Below are 24,676 nucleotides of genomic sequence, written 5' to 3'. Positions count from 1 at the left end.
GAAATATGTCCGTCAGGCCCCTTCCCTTGGGATATATCTGCAAATATCTCGGAAACAAAGCGAGCTATGGCAAAATGTTAAGAGACGTTTTTTGTAGAGAATTATGTTTCCTACAATTTATGTTCTATGATATTTTTTGATCAGAAGCGTAGTTTTCGAGATATATCGAGATATTTAAAAGTTCCGAAGCCGCACCAACATAATAGAGATACAGAAACACCGTGGCCCCTTTCTTTGAGATAACTGTGTACTAGTGCGAGCCGCAAATGCCACTTCCAGCTTAGCTGTGCAGAAGAAGAACAACAAGAAGAAGAAATATCTCGAAATATGTCCGTCAGGCCCCTTCCCTTGGGATATATCTGCAAATATCTCGGAAACGAAGCGAGCTATGGCAAAATGTTAAGAGACGTTTTTTGTAGAGAATTATGTTTCCTACAATTTATGTTCTATGATATTTTTTGATCAGAAGCGTAGTTTTCGAGATATATCGAGATATTTAAAGGTTCCGAAGCCGCACCAACATAATAGAGATACCCAAACACCGTGGCCCCTTTCTTTGAGATAACTGTATACTAGTGCGAGCCGCAAATGCCACTTCCAGCTTAGCTGTGCAGAAGAAGAACAACAAGAAGAAGAAATATCTCGAAATATGTCCGTTAGGCCCCTTCCCTTGAGATAAACCTGCAAATATCTCGGAAACGAAGCGAGCTATGGCAAAATGTTAAGAGACCTTTTTTGTAGAGAATTAAGTTTCCTACTTTTTATGTTCTATGATATTTTTTGATCAGATGCGTAGTTCTCGAGATATATCAAGATATTTAAAAGTTCCGAAGCCGCACCAACATAATAGAGATACAGAAACACCGTGGCCCCTTTCTTTGAGATAATTCTGCACTATTGCGAGCTGCAAATGCCACTTCCAGCTTAGCTGTGCAGAAGAAGAACAACAAGAATAAGAAATATCTCGAAATATGTCGGTCAGGCCCCTTCCCTTGAGATAAATCTGCAAATATCTCGGAAACGAAGAGAGCTATGGCAAAATGTTGAGAGACCTTTTTTGTAGAGGATTAAGTTTCCTACTATTTATGTTCTATGATATTTTTTGATCAGATGCGTAGTTCTCGAGATATATCAAGATATTTAAAAGTTCCGAAGCCGCACCAATATAATAGAGATACAGAAACACCGTGGCCCCTTTCTTTGAGATAACTCTGCACTAGTGCGAGCCGCAAATGCCACTTCCAGCTTAGCTGTGCAGAAGAAGAACAACAAGAAGAAGAAATATCTCGAAATATGTCCGTCAGGCCCCGTCCCTTGAGATAAATCTGCAAATATCTCGGAAACGAAGCGAGCTATGGCAAAATGTTAAGAGAACGTTTTTGTAGAGAATTAAGTTTCCTACTTTTTATGTTCTATGATATTTTTTGATCAGATGCGTAGTTCTCGAGATATATCAAGATATTTAAAAGTTCCGAAGCCGCACCAACATAATAGAGATACAGAAACACCGTGGCCCCTTTCTTTGAGATAACTCTGCACTATTGCGACCTGCAAATGCCACTTCCAGCTTAGCTGTGCAGAAGAAGAACAACAAGAAGAAGATATATCTCGAAATATGTCCGTCAGGCCCCTTCCCTTGGGATATATCTGCAAATATCTCGGAAACGAAGCGAGCTATGGCAAAATGTTAAGAGACGTTTTTTGTAGAGAATTATGTTTCCTACAATTTATGTTCTATGATATTTTTTGATCAGAAGCGTAGTTTTCGAGATATATCGAGATATTTAAAAGTTCCGAAGCCGCACCAACATAATAGAGATACAGAAACACCGTGGCCCCTTTCTTTGAGATAACTGTGTACTAGTGCGAGCCGCAAATGCCACTTCCAGCTTAGCTGTGCAGAAGATGAACAACAAGAAGAAGAAATATCTCGAAATATGTCCGTCAGGCCCCTTCCCTTGAGATAAATCTGCAAATATCTCGGAAACGAAGCGAGCTATGGCAAAATGTTAGGAGACCTTTCTTGTAGAGAATTAAGTTTCCTACTTTTTATGTAGTATGATATTTTTTGATCAGATGCGTAGTTCTCGAGAGATATCAAGATATTTAAAAGTTCCGAAGCCGCACCAACATAACAGAGATACAGAAACACCGTGGCCCCTTTCTTTGAGATAACTCTGCACTATTGCGCGCTGCAAATGCCACTTCCAGCTTAGCTGTGCAGAAGAAGAACAACATGAAGAAGAAATATCTCGAAATATGTCCGTCAGGCCCCTTCCCTTGAGATATATCTGCAAATATCTCGGAAACGAAGCGAGCTATGGCAAAATGTTAAGAGACCTTTTTTGTAGAGAATCAAGTTTCCTACTTTTTATGTTCTATGATATTTTTCGATCAGAGGCGTAGTTCTCGAGATATATCAAGATATTTAAAAGTTCCGAAGCCGCACCAACATAATAGAGATACAGAAACACCGTGGCCCCTTTCTTTGAGATAACTCTGCACGATTGCGAGCCGCAAATGCCACTTCCAGCTTAGCTGTGCAGAAGAAGAACAACAAGAAGAAGAAATATCTCGAAATATGTCCGTCAGGCCCCGTCCCTTGAGATAAATCTGCAAATATCTCGGAAACGAAGCGAGCTATGGCAAAATGTTAAGAGAACGTTTTTGTAGAGAATTAAGTTTCCTACTTTTTATGTTCTATGATATTTTTTGATCAGATGCGTAGTTCTCGAGATATATCAAGATATTTAAAAGTTCCGAAGCCGCACCAACATAATAGAGATACAGAAACACCGTGGCCCCTTTCTTTGAGATAACTCTGCACTATTGCGACCTGCAAATGCCACTTCCAGCTTAGCTGTGCAGAAGAAGAACAACAAGAAGAAGAAATATCTCGAAATATGTCCGTCAGGCCCCTTCCCTTGGGATATATCTGCAAATATCTCGGAAACGAAGCGAGCTATGGCAAAATGTTAAGAGACGTTTTTTGTAGAGAATTATGTTTCCTACAATTTATGTTCTATGATATTTTTTGATCAGAAGCGTAGTTTTCGAGATATATCGAGATATTTAAAAGTTCCGAAGCCGCACCAACATAATAGAGATACAGAAACACCGTGGCCCCTTTCTTTGAGATAACTGTGTACTAGTGCGAGCCGCAAATGCCACTTCCAGCTTAGCTGTGCAGAAGAAGAACAACATGAAGAAGAAATATCTCGAAATATGTCCGTCAGGCCCCTTCCCTTGAGATAAATCTGCAAATATCTCGGAAACGAAGCGAGCTATGGCAAAATGTTAAGAGACCTTTTTTGTAGAGAATAATGTTTCCTACAATTTACGTTCTATGATATTTTTTGATCAGAAGCGTAGTTTTCGAGATATATCGAGATATTTAAAAGTTCCGAAGGCGCACCAACATAATAGAGATACAGAAACACCGTGGCCCCTTTCTTTGAGATAACCCTGCACTATTGCGACCTACAAATGCCACTTCCAGCTTAGCTGTGCAGAAGAAGAGCAACAAGAAGAAGAAATATCTCGAAATATGTCCGTTAGGCCCCTTCCCTTGAGATAAACCTGCAAATATCTCGGAAACGAAGCGAGCTATGGCAAAATGTTAAGAGACCTTTTTTGTAGAGAATTAAGTTTCCTACTTTTTATGTTCTATGATATTTTTTGATCAGATGCGTAGTTCTCGAGATATATCAAGATATTTAAAAGTTCCGAAGCCGCACCAACATAATAGAGATACAGAAACACCGTGGCCCCTTTCTTTGAGATAACTCTGCACTATTGGGAGCTGCAAATGCCACTTCCAGCTTAGCTGTGCAGAAGAAGAACAACAAGAAGAAGAAATATCTCGAAATATGTCCGTCAGGCCCCTTCCCTTGAGATAAATCTGCAAATATCTCGGAAACGAAGAGAGCTATGGCAAAATGTTAAGAGACCTTTTTTGTAGAGAATTAAGTTTCCTACGATTTATGTTCTATGATATTTTTTGATCAGAAGCGTAGTTTTCGAGATATATCGAGATATGTAAAAGTTCCGAAGCCGCACCAACATAATAGAGATACAGAAACACCGTGGCCCCTTTCTTTGAGATAACTTTGCACTATTGCGAGCTGTAAATGCCACTTTCAGCTTAGCTGTGCAGAAGAAGAACAACAAGAAGAAGAAATATCTCGAAATATGTCCGTCAGGCCCCTTCCCTTGAGATATATCTGCAAATATCTCGGAAACGAAGCGAGCTATGGCAAAATGTTAAGAGACCTTTTTTGTAGAGAATTAAGTTTCCTACTTTTTATGTTCTATGATATTTTTTGATCAGATGCGTAGTTCTCGAGATATATCAAGATATTTAAAAGTTCCGAAGCCGCACCAACATAATAGAGATACAGAAACACCGTGGCCCCTTTCATTGAGATAACGCTGCACTAGTGCGAGCCGCAAATGCCACTTCCAGCTTAGCTGTGCAGAAGAAGAACAACAAGAAGAAGAAATATCTCGAAATATGTCCGTCAGGCCCCTTCCCTTGAGATAAATCTGCAAATATCTCGGAAACGAAGCGAGCTATGGCAAAATGTTAAGAGACCTTTTTTGTAGAGAATTAAGTTTCCTACTTTTTATGTTCTATGATATTTTTTGATCAGATGCGTAGTTCTCGAGATATATCAAGATATTTAAAAGTTCCGAAGCCGCACCAACATAATAGAGATACAGAAACACCGTGGCCCCTTTCATTGAGATAACGCTGCACTAGTGCGAGCCGCAAATGCCACTTCCAGCTTAGCTGTGCAGAAGAAGAACAACAAGAAGAAGAAATATCTCGAAATATGTCCGTCAGGCCCCTTCCCTTGAGATAAATCTGCAAATATCTCGGAAACGAAGCGAGCTATGGCAAAATGTTAAGAGACCTTTTTTGTAGAGAATTAAGTTTCCTACTTTTTATGTTCTATGATATTTTTTGATCAGATGCGTAGTTCTCGAGATATATCAAGATATTTAAAAGTTCCGAAGCCGCACCAACATAATAGAGATACAGAAACACCGTGGCCCCTTTCTTTGAGATAACTCTGCACTATTGCGAGCTGCAAATGCCACTTCCAGCTTAGCTGTGCAGAAGAAGAACAACAAGAATAAGAAATATCTCGAAATATGTCCGTCAGGCCCCTTCCCTTGAGATAAATCTGCAAATATCTCGGAAACGAAGAGAGCTATGGCAAAATGTTGAGAGACCTTTTTTGTAGAGAATTAAGTTTCCTACTATTTATGTTCTATGATATTTTTTGATCAGATGCGTAGTTCTCGAGATATATCAAGATATTTAAAAGTTCCGAAGCCGCACCAACATAATAGAGATACAGAAACACCGTGGCCCCTTTCTTTGAGATAACTCTGCACTAGTGCGAGCCGCAAATGCCACTTCCAGCTTAGCTGTGCAGAAGAAGAACAACAAGAAGAAGAAATATCTCGAAATATGTCCGTCAGGCCCCTTCCCTTGAGATAAATCTGCAAATATCTCGGAAACGAAGCGAGCTATGGCAAAATGTTAAGAGACCGTTTTTGTAGAGAATTAAGTTTCCTACTTTTTATGTTCTATGATATTTTTTGATCAGATGCGTAGTTCTCGAGATATATCAAGATATTTAAAAGTTCCGAAGCCGCACCAACATAATAGAGATACAGAAACACCGTGGCCCCTTTCTTTGAGATAACTCTGCACTATTGCGAGCTGCAAATGCCACTTCCAGCTTAGCTGTGCAGAAGAAGAACAACAAGAATAAGAAATATCTCGAAATATGTCCGTCAGGCCCCTTCCCTTGAGATAAATCTGCAAATATCTCGGAAACGAAGAGAGCTATGGCAAAATGTTGAGACACCTTTTTTGTAGAGAATTAAGTTTCCTACTATTTATGTTCTATGATATTTTTTGATCAGATGCGTAGTTCTCGAGATATATCAAGATATTTAAAAGTTCCGAAGCCGCACCAATATAATAGAGATACAGAAACACCGTGGCCCCTTTCTTTGAGATAACTCTGCACTAGTGCGAGCCGCAAATGCCACTTCCAGCTTAGCTGTGCAGAAGAAGAACAACAAGAAGAAGAAATATCTCGAAATATGTCCGTCAGGCCCCTTCCCTTGAGATAAATCTGCAAATATCTCGGAAACGCAGCGAGCTATGGCAAAATGTTAAGAGACCGTTTTTGTAGAGAATTAAGTTTCCTACTATTTATGCTCTATGATATTTTTTGATCAGATGAGTAGTTCTCGAGATATATCAAGATATTTAAAAGTTCCGAAGCCGCACCAACATAATAGAGATGCAGAAACACCGTGGCCCCTTTCTTTGAGATAATTCTGCACTATCGCGAGCTGCAAATGCCACTTCCAGCTTAGCTGTGCAGAAGAAGGACAACAAGAATAAGAAATATCTCGAAATATGTCCGTCAGGCCCCTTCCCTTGAGATAAATCTGCAAATATCTCGGAAACGAAGAGAGCTATGGCAAAATGTTGAGAGACCTTTTTTGTAGAGAATTAAGTTTCCTACTATTTATGTTCTATGATATTTTTTGATCAGATGCGTAGTTCTCGAGATATATCAAGGTATTTAAAAGTTCCGAAGACGCACCAACATAACAGAGATACAGAAACACCGTGGCCCCTTTCTTTGAGATAACTCTGCACTAGTGCGAGCCGCAAATGCCACTTCCAGCTTAGCTGTGCAGAAGAAGAACAACAAGAAGAAGAAATATCTCGAAATATGTCCGTCAGGCCCCTTCCCTTGAGATAAATCTGCAAATATCTCGGAAACGCAGCGAGCTATGGCAAAATGTTAAGAGACCGTTTTTGTAGAGAATTATGTTTCCTACTTTTTATGTTCTATGATATTTTTTGACCAGATGCGTAGTTCTCGAGATATATCAAGATAGTTAAAAGTTCCGAAGCCGCACCAACATAATAGAGATACAGAAACACCGTGGCCCCTTTCTTTGAGATAACTCTGCACTATTGCGACCTGCAAATGCCACTTCCAGCTTAGCTGTGCAGAAGAAGAACAACAAGAATAAGAAATATCTCGAAATATGTCCGTCAGGCCCCTTCCCTTGAGATAAATCTGCAAATATCTCGGAAACGAAGAGAGCTATGGCAAAATGTTGAGAGACCTTTTTTGTAGAGAATTAAGTTTCCTACTATTTATGCTCTATGATATTTTTTGATCAGATGCGTAGTTCTCGAGATATATCAAGATATTTAAAAGTTCCGAAGCCGCACCAACATAATAGAGATGCAGAAACACCGTGGCCCCTTTCTTTGAGATAATTCTGCACTATCGCGAGCTGCAAATGCCACTTCCAGCTTAGCTGTGCAGAAGAAGAACAACAAGAATAAGAAATATCTCGAAATATGTCCGTCAGGCCCCTTCCCTTGAGATAAATCTGCAAATATCTCGGAAACGAAGAGAGCTATGGCAAAATGTTGAGAGACCTTTTTTGTAGAGAATTAAGTTTCCTACTATTTATGTTCTATGATATTTTTTGATCAGATGCGTAGTTCTCGAGATATATCAAGATATTTAAAAGTTCCGAAGCCGCACCAACATAATAGAGATACAGAAACACCGTGGCCCCTTTCTTTGAGATAACTCTGCACTAGTGCGAGCCGCAAATGCCACTTCCAGCTTAGCTGTGCAGAAGAAGAACAACAAGAAGAAGAAATATCTCGAAATATGTCCGTCAGGCCCCTTCCCTTGAGATAAATCTGCAAATATCTCGGAAACGAAGCGAGCTATGGCAAAATGTTAAGAGACCTTTTTTGTAGAGAATTAAGTTTCCTACTTTTTATGTTCTATGATATTTTTTGATCAGATGCGTAGTTTTCGAGATATATCGAGATATTTAAAAGTTCCGAAGCCGCACCAACATAATAGAGATACAGAAACACCGTGGCCCCTTTCTTTGAGATAACTCTGCACTATTGCGAGCTGCAAATGCCACTTCCAGCTTAGCTGTGCAGAAGAAGAACAACAAGAATAAGAAATATCTCGAAATATGTCCGTCAGGCCCCTTCCCTTGAGATAAATCTGCAAATATCTCGGAAACGAAGAGAGCTATGGCAAAATGTTGAGAGACCTTTTTTGTAGAGAATTAAGTTTCCTACTATTTATGCTCTATGATATTTTTTGATCAGATGCGTAGTTCTCGAGATATATCAAGATATTTAAAAGTTCCGAAGCCGCACCAACATAATAGAGATGCAGAAACACCGTGGCCCCTTTCTTTGAGATAATTCTGCACTATCGCGAGCTGCAAATGCCACTTCCAGCTTAGCTGTGCAGAAGAAGAACAACAAGAATAAGAAATATCTCGAAATATGTCCGTCAGGCCCCTTCCCTTGAGATAAATCTGCAAATATCTCGGAAACGAAGAGAGCTATGGCAAAATGTTGAGAGACCTTTTTTGTAGAGAATTAAGTTTCCTACTATTTATGTTCTATGATATTTTTTGATCAGATGCGTAGTTCTCGAGATATATCAAGATATTTAAAAGTTCCGAAGCCGCACCAACATAATAGAGATACAGAAACACCGTGGCCCCTTTCTTTGAGATAACTCTGCACTAGTGCGAGCCGCAAATGCCACTTGCAGCTTAGCTGTGCAGAAGAAGAACAACAAGAAGAAGAAATATCTCGAAATATGTCCGTCAGGCCCCTTCCCTTGAGATAAATCTGCAAATATCTCGGAAACGAAGCGAGCTATGGCAAAATGTTAAGAGACCTTATTTGTAGAGAGTTATGTTTCCTACAATTTATGTTCTATGATATTTTTTGATCAGACGCGTAGTTTTCGAGATATATCGAGATATTTAAAAGTTCCGAAGCCGCACCAACATAATAGAGATACAGAAACACCGTGGCCCCTTTCTTTGAGATAACTGTGCACTAGTGCGAGCCGCAAATGCCACTTCCAACTTAGCTGTGCAGAAGAAGAACAACAAGAAGAAGAAATATCTCGAAATATGTCCGTCAGGCCCCTTCCCTTGAGATAAATCTGCAAATACCTCGGAAACGAAGCGAGCTATGGCAAAATGTTAAGAGACCGTTTTTGTAGAGAATTAAGTTTCCTACTTTTTACGTTCTATGATATTTTTTGATCAGATGCGTAGTTCTCGAGATATATCAAGATATTTAAAAGTTCCGAAGCCGCACCAACATAATAGAGATACAGAAACACCGTGGCCCCTTTCTTTGAGATAACTCTGCACTATTGCGAGCTGCAAATGCCACTTCCAGCTTAGCTGTGCAGAAGAAGAACAACAAGAATAAGAAATATCTCGAAATATGTCCGTCAGGCCCCTTCCCTTGAGATAAATCTGCAAATATCTCGGAAACGAAGAGAGCTATGGCAAAATGTTAAGAGACCTTTTTTGTAGAGAATTAAGTTTCCTACTATTTATGTTCTATGATATTTTTTGATCAGATGCGTAGTTCTCGAGATATATCAAGATATTTAAAAGTTCCGAAGCCGCACCAATATAATAGAGATACAGAAACACCGTGGCCCCTTTCTTTGAGATAACTCTGCACTATTGCGTGCTGCAAATGCCACTTCCAGCTTAGCTGTGCAGAAGAAGAACAACAAGAAGAAGAAATATCTCGAAATATGTCCGTCAGGCCCCTTCCCTTGAGATAAATCTGCAAATATCTCGGAAACGCAGCGAGCTATGGCAAAATGTTAAGAGACCGTTTTTGTAGAGAATTGAGTTTCCTACTTTTTATGTTCTATGATATTTTTTGATCAGATGCGTAGTTCTCGAGATATATCAAGATATTTAAAAGTTCCGAAGCCGCACCAACAGAATAGAGATACAGAAACACCGTGGCTCCTTTCTTTGAGATAACTCTGCACTAGTGCGAGCCGCAAATGCCACTTCCAGCTTAGCTGTGCAGAAGAAGAACAACAAGAAGAAGAAATATCTCGAAATATGTCCGTCAGGCCCCTTCCCTTGAGATAAATCTGCAAATATCTCGGAAACGCAGCGAGCTATGGCAAAATGTTAAGAGACCATTTTTGTAGAGAATTAAGTTTCCTACTTTTTATGTTCTATGATATTTTTTGACCAGATGCGTAGTTCTCGAGATATATCAAGATAGTTAAAAGTTCCGAAGCCGCACCAACATAATAGAGATACAGAAACACCGTGGCCCCTTTCTTTGAGATAACTCTGCACTATTGCGACCTGCAAATGCCACTTCCAGCTTAGCTGTGCAGAAGAAGAACAACAAGAATAAGAAATATCTCGAAATATGTCCGTCAGGCCCCTTCCCTTGAGATAAATCTGCAAATATCTCGGAAACGAAGAGAGCTATGGCAAAATGTTGAGAGACCTTTTTTGTAGAGAATTAAGTTTCCTACTATTTATGCTCTATGATATTTTTTGATCAGATGCGTAGTTCTCGAGATATATCAAGATATTTAAAAGTTCCGAAGCCGCACCAACATAATAGAGATGCAGAAACACCGTGGCCCCTTTCTTTGAGATAATTCTGCACTATCGCGAGCTGCAAATGCCACTTCCAGCTTAGCTGTGCAGAAGAAGAACAACAAGAATAAGAAATATCTCGAAATATGTCCGTCAGGCCCCTTCCCTTGAGATAAATCTGCAAATATCTCGGAAACGAAGAGAGCTATGGCAAAATGTTGAGAGACCTTTTTTGTAGAGAATTAAGTTTCCTACTATTTATGTTCTATGATATTTTTTGATCAGATGCGTAGTTCTCGAGATATATCAAGATATTTAAAAGTTCCGAAGCCGCACCAACATAATAGAGATACAGAAACACCGTGGCCCCTTTCTTTGAGATAACTCTGCACTAGTGCGAGCCGCAAATGCCACTTGCAGCTTAGCTGTGCAGAAGAAGAACAACAAGAAGAAGAAATATCTCGAAATATGTCCGTCAGGCCCCTTCCCTTGAGATATATCTGCAAATATCTCGGAAACGAAGCGAGCTATGGCAAAATGTTAGGAGACCTTTTTTGTAGAGAATTATGTTTCCTACAATTTATGTTCTATGATATTTTTTGATCAGAAGCGTAGTTTTCGAGATATATCGAGATATTTAAAAGTTCCGAAGCCGCACCAACATAATAGAGATACAGAAACACCGTGGCCCCTTTCTTTGAGATAATTCTGCACTATTGCGAGCTGCAAATGCCACTTCCAGCTTAGCTGTGCAGAAGAAGAACAACAAGAATAAGAAATATCTCGAAATATATCCGTCAGGCCCCTTCCCTTGAGATAAATCTGCAAATATCTCGGAAACGAAGCGAGCTATGGCAAAATGTTAAGAGACCTTTTTTGTAGAGAATTAAGTTTCCTACTTTTTATGTTCTATGATATTTTTTGATCAGATGCGTAGTTTTCGAGATATATCGAGATATTTAAAAGTTCCGAAGCCGCACCAACATAATAGAGATGCAGAAACACCGTGGCCCCTTTCTTTGAGATAATTCTGCACTATCGCGAGCTGCAAATGCCACTTCCAGCTTAGCTGTGCAGAAGAAGAACAACAAGAATAAGAAATATCTCGAAATATGTCCGTCAGGCCCCTTCCCTTGAGATAAATCTGCAAATATCTCGGAAACGAAGAGAGCTATGGCAAAATGTTGAGAGACCTTTTTTGTAGAGAATTAAGTTTCCTACTATTTATGTTCTATGATATTTTTTGATCAGATGCGTAGTTCTCGAGATATATCAAGATATTTAAAAGTTCCGAAGCCGCACCAACATAATAGAGATACAGAAACACCGTGGCCCCTTTCTTTGAGATAACTCTGCACTAGTGCGAGCCGCAAATGCCACTTGCAGCTTAGCTGTGCAGAAGAAGAACAACAAGAAGAAGAAATATCTCGAAATATGTCCGTCAGGCCCCTTCCCTTGAGATAAATCTGCAAATATCTCGGAAACGAAGCGAGCTATGGCAAAATGTTAAGAGACCTTATTTGTAGAGAGTTATGTTTCCTACAATTTATGTTCTATGATATTTTTTGATCAGAAGCGTAGTTTTCGAGATATATCGAGATATTTAAAAGTTCCGAAGCCGCACCAACATAATAGAGATACAGAAACACCGTGGCCCCTTTCTTTGAGATAACTGTGCACTAGTGCGAGCCGCAAATGCCACTTCCAACTTAGCTGTGCAGAAGAAGAACAACAAGAAGAAGAAATATCTCGAAATATGTCCGTCAGGCCCCTTCCCTTGAGATAAATCTGCAAATACCTCGGAAACGAAGCGAGCTATGGCAAAATGTTAAGAGACCGTTTTTGTAGAGAATTAAGTTTCCTACTTTTTACGTTCTATGATATTTTTTGATCAGATGCGTAGTTCTCGAGATATATCAAGATATTTAAAAGTTCCGAAGCCGCACCAACATAATAGAGATACAGAAACACCGTGGCCCCTTTCTTTGAGATAACTCTGCACTATTGCGAGCTGCAAATGCCACTTCCAGCTTAGCTGTGCAGAAGAAGAACAACAAGAATAAGAAATATCTCGAAATATGTCCGTCAGGCCCCTTCCCTTGAGATAAATCTGCAAATATCTCGGAAACGAAGAGAGCTATGGCAAAATGTTAAGAGACCTTTTTTGTAGAGAATTAAGTTTCCTACTATTTATGTTCTATGATATTTTTTGATCAGATGCGTAGTTCTCGAGATATATCAAGATATTTAAAAGTTCCGAAGCCGCACCAATATAATAGAGATACAGAAACACCGTGGCCCCTTTCTTTGAGATAACTCTGCACTATTGCGTGCTGCAAATGCCACTTCCAGCTTAGCTGTGCAGAAGAAGAACAACAAGAAGAAGAAATATCTCGAAATATGTCCGTCAGGCCCCTTCCCTTGAGATAAATCTGCAAATATCTCGGAAACGCAGCGAGCTATGGCAAAATGTTAAGAGACCGTTTTTGTAGAGAATTAAGTTTCCTACTTTTTATGTTCTATGATATTTTTTGATCAGATGCGTAGTTCTCGAGATATATCAAGATATTTAAAAGTTCCGAAGCCGCACCAACAGAATAGAGATACAGAAACACCGTGGCTCCTTTCTTTGAGATAACTCTGCACTAGTGCGAGCCGCAAATGCCACTTCCAGCTTAGCTGTGCAGAAGAAGAACAACAAGAAGAAGAAATATCTCGAAATATGTCCGTCAGGCCCCTTCCCTTGAGATAAATCTGCAAATATCTCGGAAACGCAGCGAGCTATGGCAAAATGTTAAGAGACCGTTTTTGTAGAGAATTAAGTTTCCTACTTTTTATGTTCTATGATATTTTTTGACCAGATGCGTAGTTCTCGAGATATATCAAGATAGTTAAAAGTTCCGAAGCCGCACCAACATAATAGAGATACAGAAACACCGTGGCCCCTTTCTTTGAGATAACTCTGCACTATTGCGACCTGCAAATGCCACTTCCAGCTTAGCTGTGCAGAAGAAGAACAACAAGAATAAGAAATATCTCGAAATATGTCCGTCAGGCCCCTTCCCTTGAGATAAATCTGCAAATATCTCGGAAACGAAGAGAGCTATGGCAAAATGTTGAGAGACCTTTTTTGTAGAGAATTAAGTTTCCTACTATTTATGCTCTATGATATTTTTTGATCAGATGCGTAGTTCTCGAGATATATCAAGATATTTAAAAGTTCCGAAGCCGCACCAACATAATAGAGATGCAGAAACACCGTGGCCCCTTTCTTTGAGATAATTCTGCACTATCGCGAGCTGCAAATGCCACTTCCAGCTTAGCTGTGCAGAAGAAGAACAACAAGAATAAGAAATATCTCGAAATATGTCCGTCAGGCCCCTTCCCTTGAGATAAATCTGCAAATATCTCGGAAACGAAGAGAGCTATGGCAAAATGTTGAGAGACCTTTTTTGTAGAGAATTAAGTTTCCTACTATTTATGTTCTATGATATTTTTTGATCAGATGCGTAGTTCTCGAGATATATCAAGATATTTAAAAGTTCCGAAGCCGCACCAACATAATAGAGATACAGAAACACCGTGGCCCCTTTCTTTGAGATAACTCTGCACTAGTGCGAGCCGCAAATGCCACTTGCAGCTTAGCTGTGCAGAAGAAGAACAACAAGAAGAAGAAATATCTCGAAATATGTCCGTCAGGCCCCTTCCCTTGAGATATATCTGCAAATATCTCGGAAACGAAGCGAGCTATGGCAAAATGTTAAGAGACCTTTTTTGTAGAGAATTATGTTTGCTACAATTTATGTTCTATGATATTTTTTGATCAGAAGCGTAGTTTTCGAGATATATCGAGATATTTAAAAGTTCCGAAGCCGCACCAACATAATAGAGATACAGAAACACCGTGGCCCCTTTCTTTGAGATAATTCTGCACTATTGCGAGCTGCAAATGCCACTTCCAGCTTAGCTGTGCAGAAGAAGAACAACAAGAATAAGAAATATCTCGAAATATATCCGTCAGGCCCCTTCCCTTGAGATAAATCTGCAAATATCTCGGAAACGAAGAGAGCTATGGCAAAATGTTGAGAGACCTTTTTTGTAGAGGATTAAGTTTCCTACTATTTATGTTCTATGATATTTTTTGATCAGATGCGTAGTTCTCGAGATATATCAAGATATTTAAAAGTTCCGAAGCCGCACCAATATAATAGAGATACAGAAACACCGTGGCCCCTTTCTTTGAGATAACTCTGCACTAGTGCGAGCCGCAAATGCCACTTCCAGCTTAGCTGTGCAGAAGAAGAACAACAAGAAGAAGAAATATCTCGAAATATGTCCGTCAGGCCCCGTCCCTTGAGATCAATCTGCAAATATCTCGGAAACGAAGCGAGCTATGGCAAAATGTTAAGAGAACGTTTTTGTAGAGAATTAAGTTTCCTACTTTTTATGTTCTATGATATTTTTCGATCAGAGGCGTAGTTCTCGAGATATATCAAGATATTTAAAAGTTCCGAAGCCGCACCAACATAATAGAGATACAGAAACACCGTGGCCCCTTTCTTTGAGATAACTCTGCACGATTGCGAGCTGGAAATGCCACTTCCCGTTTAGCTGTGCAGAAGAAGAGCAACAAGAAGAAGAAATATCTCGAAATATGTCCATCAGGACCCTTCCCTTGAGATAAATCTGCAAATATCTCGGAAACGAAGCGAGCTATGGCAAAATGTTAAGAGACCTTTTTTGTAGAGAATAATGTTTCCTACAATTTACGTTCTATGATATTTTTTGATCAGAAGCGTAGTTTTCGAGATATATCGAGATATTTAAAAGTTCCGAAGGCGCACCAACATAATAGAGATACAGAAACACCGTGGCCCCTTTCTTTGAGATAAGTGTGTACTAGTGCGAGCCGCAAATGCCACTTCCAGCTTAGCTGTGCAGAAGAAGAACAACAAGAAGAAGAAATATCTCGAAATATGTCCGTCAGGCCCCTTCCCTTGAGATAAATCTGCAAATATCTCGGAAACGGAGCGAGCTATGGCAAAATGTTAAGAGACCGTTTTTGTAGAGAATTAAGTTTCCTACTTTTTATGTTCTATGATATTTTTTGATCAGATGCGTAGTTCTCGAGATATATCAAGATATGTAAAAGTTCCGAAGCTGCACCAACATAATAGAGATACAGAAACACCGTGGCCCCTTTCTTTGAGATAATTCTGCACTATTGCGAGCTGCAAATGCCACTTCCAGCTTAGCTGTGCAGAAGAAGAACAACAAGAATAAGAAATATCTCGAAATATGTCCGTCAGGCCCCTTCCCTTGAGATAAATCTGCAAATATCTCGGAAACCAAGAGAGCTATGGCAAAATGTTAAGAGACGTTTTTTGTAGAGAATTATGTTTCCTACAATTTATGTTCTATGATATTTTTTGATCAGAAGCGTAGTTTTCGAGATATATCGAGATATTTAAAAGTTCCGAAGCCGCACCAACATAATAGAGATACAGAAACACCGTGGCCCCTTTCTTTGAGATAACTGTGTACTAGTGCGAGCCGCAAATGCCACTTCCAGCTTAGCTGTGCAGAAGAAGAACAACATGAAGAAGAAATATCTCGAAATATGTCCGTCAGGCCCCTTCCCTTGAGATAAATCTGCAAATATCTCGGAAACGAAGCGAGCTATGGCAAAATGTTAAGAGACCTTTTTTGTAGAGAATAATGTTTCCTACAATTTACGTTCTATGATATTTTTTGATCAGAAGCGTAGTTTTCGAGATATATCGAGATATTTAAAAGTTCCGAAGGCGCACGAACATAATAGAGATACAGAAACACCGTGGCCCCTTTCTTTGAGATAACTCTGCACTATTGCGACCTACAAATGCCACTTCCAGCTTAGCTGTGCAGAAGAAGAGCAACAAGAAGAAGAAATATCTCGAAATATGTCCGTCAGGCCCCTTCCCTTGGGATATATCTGCAAATATCTCGGAAACGAAGCGAGCTATGGCAAAACGTTAAGAGACGTTTTTTGTAGAGAATTATGTTTCCTACAATTTATGTTCTATGATATTTTTTGATCAGAAGCGTAGTTTTCGAGATATATCGAGATATTTAAAGGTTCCGAAGCCGCACCAACATAATAGAGATACCCAAACACCGTGGCCCCTTTCTTTGAGATAACTGTATACTAGTGCGAGCCGCAAATGCCACTTCCAGCTTAGCTGTGCAGAAGAAGAACAACAAGAAGAAGAAATATCTCGAAATATGTCCGTTAGGCCCCTTCCCTTGAGATAAACCTGCAAATATCTCGGAAACGAAGCGAGCTATGGCAAAATGTTAAGAGACCTTTTTTGTAGAGAATTAAGTTTCCTACTTTTTATGTTCTATGATATTTTTTGATCAGAGGCGTAGTTCTCGAGATATATCAAGATATTTAAAAGTTCCGAAGCCGCAGCAACATAATAGAGATACAGAAACACCGTGGCCCCTTTCTTTGAGATAACTCTGCACGATTGCGAGCTGGAAATGCCACTTCCCGTTTAGCTGTGCAGAAGAAGAGCAACAAGAAGAACAAATATCTCGAAATATGTCCATCAGGACCCTTCCCTTGAGATAAATCTGCAAATATCTCGGAAACGAAGCGAGCTATGGCAAAATGTTAAGAGACCTTTTTTGTAGAGAATAATGTTTCCTACAATTTACGTTCTATGATATTTTTTGATCAGAAGCGTAGTTTTCGAGATATATCGAGATATTTAAAAGTTCCGAAGGCGCACCAACATAATAGAGATACAGAAACACCGTGGCCCCTTTCTTTGAGATAAGTGTGTACTAGTGCGAGCCGCAAATGCCACTTCCAGCTTAGCTGTGCAGAAGAAGAACAACAAGAAGAAGAAATATCTCGAAATATGTCCGTCAGGCCCCTTCCCTTGAGATAAACCTGCAAATATCTCGGAAACGAAGCGAGCTATGGCAAAATGTTAAGAGACCTTTTTTGTAGAGAATTAAGTTTCCTACTTTTTATGTTCTATGATATTTTTTGATCAGATGCGTAGTTCTCGAGATATATCAAGATATTTAAAAGTTCCGAAGCCGCACCAACGTAATAGAGATACAGAAACACCGTGGCCCCTTTCTTTGAGATAACTCTGCACGATTGCGAGCTGGAAATGCCACTTCCAGTTTAGCTGTGCAGAAGAAGAACAACAAGAAGAAGAAATATCTCGAAATATGTCCATCAGGACCCTTCCCTTGAGATACATCTGCAAATATCTCGGAAACGAAGCGAGCTATGGCAAAATGTTAAGAGATGTTTTTTGTAGAGAATAATGTTTCCTACAATTTACGTTCTATGATATTTTTTGATCAGAAGCGTAGTTTTCGAGATATATCGAGATATTTAAAAGTTCCGAAGGCGCACCAACATAATAGAGATACAGAAACACCGTGGCCCCTTTCTTTGAGATAACTCTGCACTATTGCGACCTACAAATGCCACTTTCAGCTTAGCTGTGCAGAACAAGAACAACAAGAAGAAGAAATATCTCGAAATATGTCCGTCAGGCCCCTTCCCTTGGGATATATCTGCAAATATCTCGGAAACGAAGCGAGCTATGGCAAAATGTTAAGAGATGTTTCTTGTAGAGAATTATGTTTCCTACAATTTATGTTCTATGATATTTTTTGATCAGAAGGGTAGTTTTCGAGATATATCGAGATATTTAAAAGTTCCGAAGCCGCACCAACATAATAGAGATACAGAAACACCGTGGCCCCTTTCTTTGAGATAACTGTGTACTAGTGCGAGCCGCAAATGCCACTTCCAGCTTAGCTGTGCAGAAGAAGAACAACAAGAAGAAGAAATATCTCGAAATATGTCCGTCAGGCCCCTTCCCTTGAGATAAATCTGCAAATATCTCGGAAACGGAGCGAGCTATGGCAAAATGTTAAGAGACCGTTTTTGTAGAGAATTCAGTTTCCTACTTTTTATGTTCTATGATATTTTTTGATCAGATGCGTAGTTCTCGAGATATATCAAGATATGTAAAAGTTCCGAAGCTGCACCAACATAATAGAGATACAGAAACACCGTGGCCCCTTTCTTTGAGATAATTCTGCACTATTGCGAGCTGCAAATGCCACTTCCAGCTTAGCTGTGCAGAAGAAGAACAACAAGAATAAGAAATATCTCGAAATATGTCCGTCAGGCCCCGTCCCTTGAGATAAATCTGCAAATATCTCGGAAACGAAGCGAGCTATGGCAAAATGTTAAGAGAACGTTTTTGTAGAGAATTAAGTTTCCTACTTTTTATGTTCTATGATATTTTTTGATCAGATGCGTAGTTCTCGAGATATATCAAGATATTTAAAAGTTCCGACGCCGCACCAACATAATAGAGATACAGAAACACCGTGGCCCCTTTCTTTGAGATAACTCTGCACTATTGCGACCTGCAAATGCCACTTCCAGCTTAGCTGTGCAGAAGAAGAACAACAAGAAGAAGAAATATCTCGAAATATGTCCGTCAGGCCCCTTCCCTTGGGATATATCTGCAAATATCTCGGAAACGAAGCGAGCTATGGCAAAATGTTAAGAGACGTTTTTTGTAGAGAATTATGTTTCCTACAATTTATGTTCTATGATATTTTTTGATCAGAAGCGTAGTTTTCGAGATATATCGAGATATTTAAAAGTTCCGAAGCCGCACCAACATAATAGAGATACAGAAACACCGTGGCCCCTTTCTTTGAGATAACTGTGTACTAGTGCGAGCCGCAAATGCCACTTCCAGCTTAGCTGTGCAGAAGAAGAACAACAAGAAGAAGAAATATCTCGAAATATGTCCGTCAGGCCCCTTCCCTTGGGATATATCTGCAAATATCTCGGAAACGAAGCGAGCTATGGCAAAATGTTAAGAGACGTTTTTTGTAGAGAATTATGTTTCCTACAATTTATGGTCTATGATATTTTTTGATCAGAAGCGTAGTTTTCGAGATATATCGAGATATTTAAAGGTTCCGAAGCCGCACCAACATAATAGAGATACCCAAACACCGTGGCCCCTTTCTTTGAGATAACTGTATACTAGTGCGAGCCGCAAATGCCACTTCCAGCTTAGCTGTGCAGAAGAAGAACAACAAGAAGAAGAAATATCTCGAAATATGTCCGTTAGGCCCCTTCCCTTGAGATAAACCTGCAAATATCTCGGAAACGAAGCGAGCTATGGCAAAATGTTAAGAGACCTTTTTTGTAGAGAATTAAGTTTCCTACTTTTTATGTTCTATGATATTTTTTGATCAGATGCGTAGTTCTCGAGATATATCAAGATATTTAAAAGTTCCGAAGCCGCACCAACATAATAGAGATACAGAAACACCGTGGCCCCTTTCTTTGAGATAATTCTGCACTATTGCGAGCTGCAAATGCCACTTCCAGCTTAGCTGTGCAGAAGAAGAACAACAAGAATAAGAAATATCTCGAAATATGTCGGTCAGGCCCCTTCCCTTGAGATAAATCTGCAAATATCTCGGAAACGAAGAGAGCTATGGCAAAATGTTGAGAGACCTTTTTTGTAGAGGATTAAGTTTCCTACTATTTATGTTCTATGATATTTTTTGATCAGATGCGTAGTTCTCGAGATATATCAAGATATTTAAAAGTTCCGAAGCCGCACCAATATAATAGAGATACAGAAACACCGTGGCCCCTTTCTTTGAGATAACTCTGCACTAGTGCGAGCCGCAAATGCCACTTCCAGCTTAGCTGTGCAGAAGAAGAACAACAAGAAGAAGAAATATCTCGAAATATGTCCGTCAGGCCCCGTCCCTTGAGATAAATCTGCAAATATCTCGGAAACGAAGCGAGCTATGGCAAAATGTTAAGAGAACGTTTTTGTAGAGAATTAAGTTTCCTACTTTTTATGTTCTATGATATTTTTTGATCAGATGCGTAGTTCTCGAGATATATCAAGATATTTAAAAGTTCCGAAGCCGCACCAACATAATAGAGATACAGAAACACCGTGGCCCCTTTCTTTGAGATAACTCTGCACTATTGCGACCTGCAAATGCCACTTCCAGCTTAGCTGTGCAGAAGAAGAATAACAAGAAGAAGATATATCTCGAAATATGTCCGTCAGGCCCCTTCCCTTGGGATATATCTGCAAATATCTCGGAAACGAAGCGAGCTATGGCAAAATGTTAAGAGACGTTTTTTGTAGAGAATTATGTTTCCTACAATTTATGTTCTATGATATTTTTTGATCAGAAGCGTAGTTTTCGAGATATATCGAGATATTTGAAAGTTCCGAAGCCGCACCAACATAATAGAGATACAGAAACACCGTGGCCCCTTTCTTTGAGATAACTGTGTACTAGTGCGAGCCGCAAATGCCACTTCCAGCTTAGCTGTGCAGAAGATGAACAACAAGAAGAAGAAATATCTCGAAATATGTCCGTCAGGCCCCTTCCCTTGAGATAAATCTGCAAATATCTCGGAAACGAAGCGAGCTATGGCAAAATGTTAGGAGACCTTTCTTGTAGAGAATTAAGTTTTCTACTTTTTATGTTCTATGATATTTTTTGATCAGATGCGTAGTTCTCGAGATATATCAAGATATTTAAAAGTTCCGAAGCCGCACCAACATAATAGAGATACAGAAACACCGTGGCCCCTTTCTTTGAGATAACTCTGCACTATTGGGAGCTGCAAATGCCACTTCCAGCTTAGCTGTGCAGAAGAAGAACAACAAGAAGAAGAAATATCTCGAAATATGTCCGTCAGGCCCCTTCCCTTGAGATAAATCTGCAAATATCTCGGAAACGAAGAGAGCTATGGCAAAATGTTAAGAGACCTTTTTTGTAGAGAATTAAGTTTCCTACGATTTATGTTCTATGATATTTTTTGATCAGAAGCGTAGTTTTCGAGATATATCGAGATATGTAAAAGTTCCGAAGCCGCACCAACATAATAGAGATACAGAAACACCGTGGCCCCTTTCTTTGAGATAACTTTGCACTATTGCGAGCTGTAAATGCCACTTTCAGCTTAGCTGTGCAGAAGAAGAACAACAAGAAGAAGAAATATCTCGAAATATGTCCGTCAGGCCCCTTCCCTTGAGATATATCTGCAAATATCTCGGAAACGAAGCGAGCTATGGCAAAATGTTAAGAGACCTTTTTTGTAGAGAATTGTGTTTCCTACAATTTATGTTCTATGATATTTTTTGATCAGAAGCGTAGTTTTCGAGATATATCGAGATATTTAAAAGTTCCGAAGCCGCACCAACATAATAGAGATACAGAAACACCGTGGCCCCCTTCTCTGAGATAACTCTGCACTAGTGCGAGCCGCAAATGCCACTTCCAGCTTAGCTGTGCAGAAGAAGAACAACAAGAAGAAGAAATATCTCGAAATATGTCCGTCATGCCCCTTCCCTTGAGATAAATCTGCAAATATCTCGGAAACGAAGCGAGCTATGGCAAAATGTTAAGAGACCTTTTTTGTAGAGAATTAAGTTTCCTACTTTTTATGTTCTATGATATTTTTTGATCAGATGCGTAGTTCTCGAGATATATCAAGATATTTAAAAGTTCCGAAGCCGCACCAACATAATAGAGATACAGAAACACCGTGGCCCCTTTCATTGAGATAACGCTGCACTAGTGCGAGCCGCAAATGCCACTTCCAGCTTAGCTGTGCAGAAGAAGAACAACAAGAAGAAGAAATATCTCGAAATATGTCCGTCAGGCCCCTTCCCTTGAGATAAATCTGCAAATATCTCGGAAACGAAGCGAGCTATGGCAAAATGTTAAGAGACCTTTTTTGTAGAGAATTAAGTTTCCTACTTTTTATGTTCTATGATATTTTTTGATCAGATGCGTAGTTCTCGAGATATATCAAGATATTTAAAAGTTCCGAAGCCGCACCAACATAATAGAGATACAGAAACACCGTGGCCCCTTTCATTGAGATAACGCTGCACTAGTGCGAGCCGCAAATGCCACTTCCAGCTTAGCTGTGCAGAAGAAGAACAACAAGAAGAAGAAATATCTCGAAATATGTCCGTCAGGCCCCTTCCCTTGGGATATATCTGCAAATATCTCGGAAACGAAGCGAGCTATGGCAAAATGTTAAGAGACCTTTTTTGTAGAGAATTAAGTTTCCTACTTTTTATGTTCTATGATATTTTTTGATCAGATGCGTAGTTCTCGAGATATATCAAGATATTTAAAAGTTCCGAAGCCGCACCAACATAATAGAGATACAGAAACACCGTGGCCCCTTTCTTTGAGATAACTCTGCACTATTGCGAGCTGCAAATGCCACTTCCAGCTTAGCTGTGCAGAAGAAGAACAACAAGAATAAGAAATATCTCGAAATATGTCCGTCAGGCCCCTTCCCTTGAGATAAATCTGCAAATATCTCGGAAACGAAGAGAGCTATGGCAAAATGTTGAGAGACCTTTTTTGTAGAGAATTAAGTTTCCTACTATTTATGTTCTATGATATTTTTTGATCAGATGCGTAGTTCTCGAGATATATCAAGATATTTAAAAGTTCCGAAGCCGCACCAACATAATAGAGATACAGAAACACCGTGGCCCCTTTCTTTGAGATAACTCTGCACTAGTGCGAGCCGCAAATGCCACTTCCAGCTTAGCTGTGCAGAAGAAGAACAACAAGAAGAAGAAATATCTCGAAATATGTCCGTCAGGCCCCTTCCCTTGAGATAAATCTGCAAATATCTCGGAAACGAAGCGAGCTATGGCAAAATGTTAAGAGACCGTTTTTGTAGAGAATTAAGTTTCCTACTTTTTATGTTCTATGATATTTTTTGATGAGATGCGTAGTTCTCGAGATATATCAAGATATTTAAAAGTTCCGAAGCCGCACCAACATAATAGAGATACAGAAACACCGTGGCCCCTTTCTTTGAGATAACTCTGCACTATTGCGAGCTGCAAATGCCACTTCCAGCTTAGCTGTGCAGAAGAAGAACAACAAGAATAAGAAATATCTCGAAATATGTCCGTCAGGCCCCTTCCCTTGAGATAAATCTGCAAATATCTCGGAAACGAAGAGAGCTATGGCAAAATGTTGAGACACCTTTTTTGTAGAGAATTAAGTTTCCTACTATTTATGTTCTATGATATTTTTTGATCAGATGCGTAGTTCTCGAGATATATCAAGATATTTAAAAGTTCCGAAGCCGCACCAATATAATAGAGATACAGAAACACCGTGGCCCCTTTCTTTGAGATAACTCTGCACTAGTGCGAGCCGCAAATGCCACTTCCAGCTTAGCTGTGCAGAAGAAGAACAACAAGAAGAAGAAATATCTCGAAATATGTCCGTCAGGCCCCTTCCCTTGAGATAAATCTGCAAATATCTCGGAAACGCAGCGAGCTATGGCAAAATGTTAAGAGACCGTTTTTGTAGAGAATTAAGTTTCCTACTATTTATGCTCTATGATATTTTTTGATCAGATGCGTAGTTCTCGAGATATATCAAGATATTTAAAAGTTCCGAAGCCGCACCAACATAATAGAGATGCAGAAACACCGTGGCCCCTTTCTTTGAGATAATTCTGCACTATCGCGAGCTGCAAATGCCACTTCCAGCTTAGCTGTGCAGAAGAAGGACAACAAGAATAAGAAATATCTCGAAATATGTCCGTCAGGCCCCTTCCCTTGAGATAAATCTGCAAATATCTCGGAAACGAAGAGAGCTATGGCAAAATGTTGAGAGACCTTTTTTGTAGAGAATTAAGTTTCCTACTATTTATGTTCTATGATATTTTTTGATCAGATGCGTAGTTCTCGAGATATATCAAGATATTTAAAAGTTCCGAAGCCGCACCAACATAATAGAGATACAGAAACACCGTGGCCCCTTTCTTTGAGATAACTGTGTACTAGTGCGAGCCGCAAATGCCACTTCCAGCTTAGCTGTGCAGAAGATGAACAACAAGAAGAAGAAATATCTCGAAATATGTCCGTCAGGCCCCTTCCCTTGAGATAAATCTGCAAATATCTCGGAAACGAAGCGAGCTATGGCAAAATGTTAGGAGACCTTTCTTGTAGAGAATTAAGTTTCCTACTATTTATGTTCTATGATATTTTTTGATCAGATGCGTAGTTCTCGAGATATATCAAGATATTTAAAAGTTCCGAAGCCGCACCAACATAAT

Source organism: Osmia lignaria, unplaced genomic scaffold (genome assembly GCF_051020975.1).
Source record: "Osmia lignaria lignaria isolate PbOS001 unplaced genomic scaffold, iyOsmLign1 scaffold0005, whole genome shotgun sequence".
Taxonomy (NCBI): domain Eukaryota; kingdom Metazoa; phylum Arthropoda; class Insecta; order Hymenoptera; family Megachilidae; genus Osmia; species Osmia lignaria.
This window is presented reverse-complemented; position numbering follows the sequence as displayed.